Source organism: Odontomachus brunneus, unplaced genomic scaffold, assembly GCF_010583005.1.
Source record: "Odontomachus brunneus isolate Ranch 3 - 2012 unplaced genomic scaffold, Obru_v1 Obru_scaffold_132, whole genome shotgun sequence".
Taxonomy (NCBI): domain Eukaryota; kingdom Metazoa; phylum Arthropoda; class Insecta; order Hymenoptera; family Formicidae; genus Odontomachus; species Odontomachus brunneus.
Window position 1 is genome coordinate 829,135 of NW_022639582.1, and position 7,044 is coordinate 836,178.

Below are 7,044 nucleotides of genomic sequence, written 5' to 3' on the forward strand. Positions count from 1 at the left end.
TATTTCTCTGTGTGATTACACAAATTATTACGCAAATACCAAAGATTTTTTTCTCAGTCCACACGGTGTCTGGCTTTAAGTGTTCATGTGCAGGTAGAACTTGTTATATAAATTGAATAGAGAAAAACCATTGTGATTATAGAGATATTAATGAAAGAAAATTGGTCTATGAGTGAGCGCGATGCGGTGGAACGAGTGAAAGGAATGAAAAAAATTCAAGCGAAGCGATATCGCAGATCACACGAGAACACAACGCGCACGTGTTGAGCGGCACCGAGAGAGAGATCGCCGGTAACATTTACGTTCTCGAGTTAAATGGAGAAATGATTTTTTTCTCTCCGAACGTTAGAACGACGACGCACCCGCCGCGGAAACGAGGTTTAATCCGGCCGTTCCCATTTTTTCCCGAATCCGACGGACGAAATAATCCGGCGAGACGCCAGGTGGCGGAATTTTATCGGGGACATGTCTACAGTTATCTCACGCTCCCAACGAGACAATCAATTCGGATCGCGGCGGATAATGCGAGCGGCGGAAACCGTATAACCAACGGCGAGAGCCAATATGGAAGTGGCGCCTTCCACTTTCCCGGAGAGATCCTTATCGAGCTGTAGTCGTCGCCAGCGACGACGACGACGGCGTGAAATCTATCGGGCTAACTTTAATCGAGCCCCTCTCGTCGTATAAAACGCGTCGAGAAACGGCGCCGATGTAGCGTCGTCGTCGTCGTCGTCGTCGTCGCGACTCCACCGCCTTTTAGATTGAGATATTACGAGATGCGTTATCGCTCGGCGGAAACGTTTTAACTTTTATGCGCTCGGCGGTTTCGCGCGTTGCATTCGCCTTGAGTGCAACTTTTCTACGTCGAGTGGCTGAGACGGAATAATGGCGAGAACGATATAAGCCACTTATATATATGCGGTCGAAGCTGGCGAGCTGTTTCATTCGCACGAATCCACGCTGTCTTACATTTGTTTATTCAAGTACAGCCCGTCGAAGTCGCCGGGCATTCGCGAATCTCCGCCTCTGTCGTTTATTTTTCGCAAATACACGAGTCGCAATTTAATTGCATCACGATGTATTCTTCTGTGTGTAAAAGTCGTATATTTTCGACGGACTGCGGCCGAAATCTTGTGGCACACAGCTGGGAAAGTAATGGTTTCTCGTGGAAAGATCGGTCGGAATAACATTTCTTTTATTCGACATTTTTCTAATAAACAACGCATACCTGTCGTGATTTAGACTGCATTTAACAGACTCATTTACAAGTAAACATACCTAAAAGGTACACTCCGATTTCTTTCTAATTTGGCACAAATGTAGAAATACAAAAAATATTTAGGTCATATTTTTCCATTGTGGCCTGCTTTGAGTTTCATGGACAGTTTATAGCTTTTTATTGTTCTCACTCCTATCATCAAGTACAACAAAAATGCATAAGAAATAAAATATAAGATATAGTTAAATAATTTTGAATGAAGACATGAACCATTCTAAATTTCTTTAGCCGAGATTCCAAACGAAATATTTAAAATCTGTGCTAAATTAGTCGTCGCATTCGAGATCTTCAAGTGAAGCGCTGATTCGCTTGACTGCGTCTCCGCCCGCGACTTCCTTTCCTGCGACATAATTCATAATTTATTTCCTCGACTGCAAAAGTCGACAGGTGTCCTTCACGCCACTGTAACGATGCGACTCCCCTGCTTTCTTTTTTATGCGGACACCCGGTGTGCGCATAATGCGAAACGGGACGCAACAGGCCGGAAATATGGTGAAATAGATGGATGGTGATAGGATTGCGCCTAGCACCCCAACGAACGTCGTTCTGTTGCTCGCTTCGAACTCCATCGCGCCTGTCGAAAGACGAGAGAGAGAAAGAGCTGATCTTTTCTTACCGCAGACAAATACGTTGGTATATTTTAGGTTGACAGCACGATACTTTCTACCACAGACGAAAGAGATATTTATTTTTCCTTCTGTTATATTATTTTTTATTGTCAACGGATGAGAATCGCCGAGTTAAAGTTCACGCCTAGGCTATATGTACTTTCAGATCGTGCAATTTTATTGACGTTAGGTGTAATAAGAACTAAGGGGAAGATAGAAAAATTGATTAGAAAATCTGCTATAGAAGATATTAACTTTTGGGAACTCCCTTTAGTGATTCTGCAAAACGCAGAGGCGTTTATAACAGCGTGTACGTAAATTTGAACGTCGTTCGTAGAGCGTCATTAACTACAGAAAATAGAGTTAAAAATGCAATTATCTCGATGTCGATATGCTTGAAATTACGTATACCAGATGAAACTTATCAGCGGTGTGTAGCGGATCATTACTTCTGCGAATGTAGAAGGTTGAACAAAAAAGGCATGAATTTCGGCTCAATTATAGCCATTAATATTTCACCCTCTGACGGACTTCCTGTCTTCGTAATATCCTAGTTCCGGTGAGCATTAATTTCCGAAGTTCCTGTGTCGGTTTTACTTTCGGCGAGTGGCTTCTATTTTTACGTCACGAGGGGATTACAAGTCTCGAGGCCCAAGGTTTTTCGGGAACAATTCTGAAGCGATCTCAGTCCTTCTGCTAGACTAGACGTCAACGTTAATTTCTCCAAACAAACCTCCGTATCTTCCGTTCCTCCACGAAAAGTGGCTTGATTTTATTTTTCATCGTAAATCTCCGGGGATAAATTAATACTGATCCCCGATTGAGATTTACGCGCGAACTTTTCTCGCCCGCGAAGTACATTACGGTAGACCCGGTGAAGTTTGACGTTTGCACGGTTGCCATCGAGACGTGCCCACATCTCACTCGGTCTTTCGACGAGCCTCCGCTTTCAGGTTTGCCCATGTAAATGCGACGAAATTGGGATTTCTGCGAGAAGAAAAGCTTCCGAAGAGTCGCGAGGCGCGCACCCCTCGGAGGAGAGTTCGACGTTCTCCATTCTCGTCGCATTTACGCCTTCCTCTCAATGTGGCCGCTGAGAATTCAGCCATGGGTCTTCCCGAGAGAAAAAGAGCGCAGGGGAAAGGGGGAAGGGTGGCGTCGGTGGTAGCTGGTGAACAGGGGGTGAGGCGGGAATAGGTGGAAGAGAAATGCAGATTGAAAATCTGTGGCCGCCCCTCGGAGGGTGCATCAGCAAGAAAATTGGGGCCGGGCGAGAATAATACGTGCCGCGGGGGACGAAGTAAACAGCGGGGTAGGGGAGTCTTTTTCCACCCCTGGCGCCCGAAATATGTTAATTACATTTGGACACCGCCGCCGACAACCCTCCGGCTTCGCGGCGCGGTATTACAACGGCAGGGATTCGTGTAAATAACATGGCCGTGGCCGTAACTCATTTCTTTCGTCGAGATCGGCGAACCTGCCGTTATTTCGCACGGAAACGAGAAGATAGCGGCTTTTCCTATCTCTTCTCTCTCTCTCTCTCTCTCTCTCTCTCTCTCTCTCTCTGCTTCTTTCACTCTCTTTTCATCTACCCTTCGTTTTATGCGCCCACGTGCGCACGTCGAATATAATAAATCAAGTTTGAGATGAAAACTTGTATCGACTATGTCCTTGTATCGCGATGTTGAACATTAATACGTTACTTAGACGATCGTTGAGAGCGCAAGATGTAGATATGGCAGACCTTCGTTAACGATCTTGTCGCGTTGAACTACAGAAGCACTTAGTAGAACGGACTTTGCTATGAAGCAACACTTCGATACATCGCATTGTTCTTGGCGTTTCTCGCAACGCGAAATTTCCATCAATAAACGCGAACGCAAAGCTTGACAATATAATCCCGCGGCTATATATTCAAGTCTAGGTCGTAGATAGTTTATGAGAAAGACGAAGGTGCGTACAAGACGTTAAAATAATTATAATGATATTAGATAGAAATAAGATTAAGGGAAGGAGGGGAAAAGGGAGGTGGAAGCACACACGTGATTCTCGGAAGTTTTCGTTTCATTCCAGTGAGAGAACACGATTTAACCGGTTTTGTTGTTAAATATTTGCGCGGGAGATTAATTACAAGTAATTTAAAATAACGAAATTTATGACTTTTTGTGCATTATATATAGCTTTTTTATTGTATATTCGAAAACTCCGATCATTTGACTGCATATACCAGAATGCAGGTAGTTGTGTCCCTGTAAAAGAGTAGTCCTATGAATGCTGGATATCTTTCAAGGCCAGCAAGTTCTACAAGTTGAACTGATATAGGGCGAGTGGTAGATCTTTTCTTGCTGCTAACATCCATTTCGATAGTTACATCACTTTGGTTGTTGAAGCAACCTCACGCAACTTCTCAACAATGCAGGTTTTTCGGACATCAGCGTCTCTGATAAACAATACTTTTAACTCTATAAGTAGATGCTTGTTGCGAGTTCGGAAATTGTTGTCCGCGGACGCGTCCGTGTTCGTGAGAGTGATTAATGTCGATAGTAAAGACGTGTTCAAGTTGTTTTTCAGGAGAACTAGTCTTTTCTTTATGAAACGCAGTTTTATATAAAATATGAAGTTTAAGGAGTGCATTTTCGAAACTTTTTAGATTTGTTAGGTATATTTTGACTAATCTCTTCCATCGAATCAAATTTGTTATTTGTGGTTTGATGAAAATCCACACGAGCTTTCGAGCAATCCAATACAGATGAATAGATTCAGATACAGATTCAGATGAATGGGACTGTCTCCTTTTTAGGAAAAGATCGATTTTATCTTCTACCATGTTTTCATGAACGTACAATCAAATATACTATCATGAATCATGACGTTTTTATAAACTTAGGCTTTGTTGAAGACTTGTATGACTAACATATTATCATGGCAGCTTCGTGCCAATGGTATGAGACATAAAGTTTTTCCAACTGAAGAATCTTTAGTTACTGTTGCATTTAACGTATAGGACGGATAGTGTATAAGACACATTCCACTCTAAGCTTTCCTTAAGTTGACCATTACTGTATTTGACCTGTTGTGAAACCTTACTGGGGTCAGGAAAGAAAGTCTCAGAATTCAATGGTCGTCTTTGTATTATTTCTCCGTATCTATAAACATAAAAAACTATTCTACTCATATCGTGCGTCGCATGACTTCCCACGCTTGTTTGTACGCTCACGCTCTTTCTTCTGTATCATCCTTGATGGAAAATACGTAGCCGTTTTTTTTTTTACGAATTACGTATGCTCATAGACATTCCACCGTGACGACGTAACTCCGCGAATTACGTGGGACGATCGTAACATCCAGCGATTATACACGGTGTCTCGGGTTAATGTTGAATGAGCATCGCGGACGGAAGAGCAAATTAAAAGTTGTCTCACTCTGACTCTGAGAGGAAAATTCACGATTCTGTTAAGAATTAACAAATGGAAATTCCGTTCAAACAATATATCCGATAGTTTTTTGGGGAGAGTTATTCGATTCCGATCGAATCGATCGGATATTTCGTTCGTTAATTTTTTAGCGAATCGCGAACTCTTCTCTTATTGGAACGAGTGAAGCACGACGAAGTATTTTTGTTATCGCTACGCAAAGATGCGTCCTTCGCAATCGCTAAATACTTGACCAACAGACAGACGGTTGTCTCGCGTCATTCCGGTAACACGTCACCATCTGACACGCAGTTGAAACTTTTTCCCAAGATTAAAGGTCACTCTCTCGAAAGGTCGAGTCAGCAAGTCGCTTGAAAATTTCTTTTTTTCGACGATGCAAAAGAGAGGCAAAGGTCGATGACGAGAGCGACAGGGAAATTAATTAAGACGAGGTGCGATCGAGCTGTTTTCGCGATGGCCTCAAATCGCTGCGCGAACACTGCCTATATCGACTGAACAGACGGCTAGGCTGAATAGAACGTACTTTTTCTTTTTCCTCGAGCTATAACGCATTGTTCTCAGTCGGTCTTAGAACTCTTTGGACGCACTGTGCATTTGTGTGCGCGCGCGGGCGCGCAAGTAGGTAATGACGCAGAAACCGACGGAATTATTAACGCGAGTTCCAGCCGCGCGCTCGACAAGGTGTTCCCGGCTGACAGTCTCGGCTGGGAATTTTGCTGAATTACATCGGACTCGCGCTTCGCCGACCGTGAGGGGGAGCTAAATTAATCGATTAATTTCGTCGCATTCTAATACGACGCGGCGCGCATAGGCTCTCTCGCGCGACCAAGGAAAATTGCGCGTCAAAGCGGCACTGCGCGCTACGGCGCGCGCGGCTCTATTCGTGTGCACTCGATAGTTTGTGCGCAGTGCATTGGGAAGCCGCGTGTCAAAATCGCCGCGGAATAGTTCAATCTCTGTAATGAATCGACGAGGCGCGCGCCAAAATTGCGCAATCGCGTGTTATTACGTCGGCGACTCTCGCGCATTTACCACGTGCGACGCTGCAACGGCTGCTCCCGCGGCATTTATTTCGCGATTGTAACTTGAGCGCGCTCAAAATTACGCCGCTGCTCTCAACAGCGAAGAGAGGCGTGACTAATGACGCGCGTTTGTCATCATCGTCGACAGGGTTCCCGCGCGATAAAGAAAAGTAAGCGGTTAAAAATATATCAGCTGCGCTCCGTCACACCTCAATAACTAGCAGTCAATCGTGATTTTCGGCGCGGTCATCTTTCTTGCTCGATGACATGTGAGTGGAAATACGAAATGGCGTATTAATTTGATCGCTTGTAGCTCGAACACTGTTGTAGGTAAAAACAAAATCGAGAGATAATAATGTACTTAAAGTACGAATAGCTGTACGTCTTATGGCGTGTGCGATTTTCCAGATTGACGAAATCCGACAAGATCTGGATTACGATTTGAATATCCCGGCTGAATGCGCGATTAGGTATGCAGATGCTGCGAGGCATCCACCGCAGTTTCGTATTACCGAATTATCGGATTAAACGTTGGAATTAAGGTTTTAAATCCGTGGCTCAGCTCGTTGCGCCGCTTAAGCCGCCACTCATTAAAATTGAAGACTCGCGACGCTTCTCTCTGTGTTCCTCTCTCTTTCTCTTTCTCCCCATCCCTCTCTCTCTCTCTCTCTCTCTCTCTCTCTCTCTCTCTCTCTCTCTCT

At 44.2% G+C, this 7,044-nt stretch overlaps 1 protein-coding gene across 5 annotated transcripts in view; it reads left to right on the plus strand.

Moving 5' to 3' along the window:
- Positions 1-7,044, plus strand: part of LOC116850048 (plexin-A4) — a 300,999-nt gene that overhangs the window by 113,874 nt on the left and 180,081 nt on the right. The gene's annotated exons all lie outside the window — the stretch shown is intronic.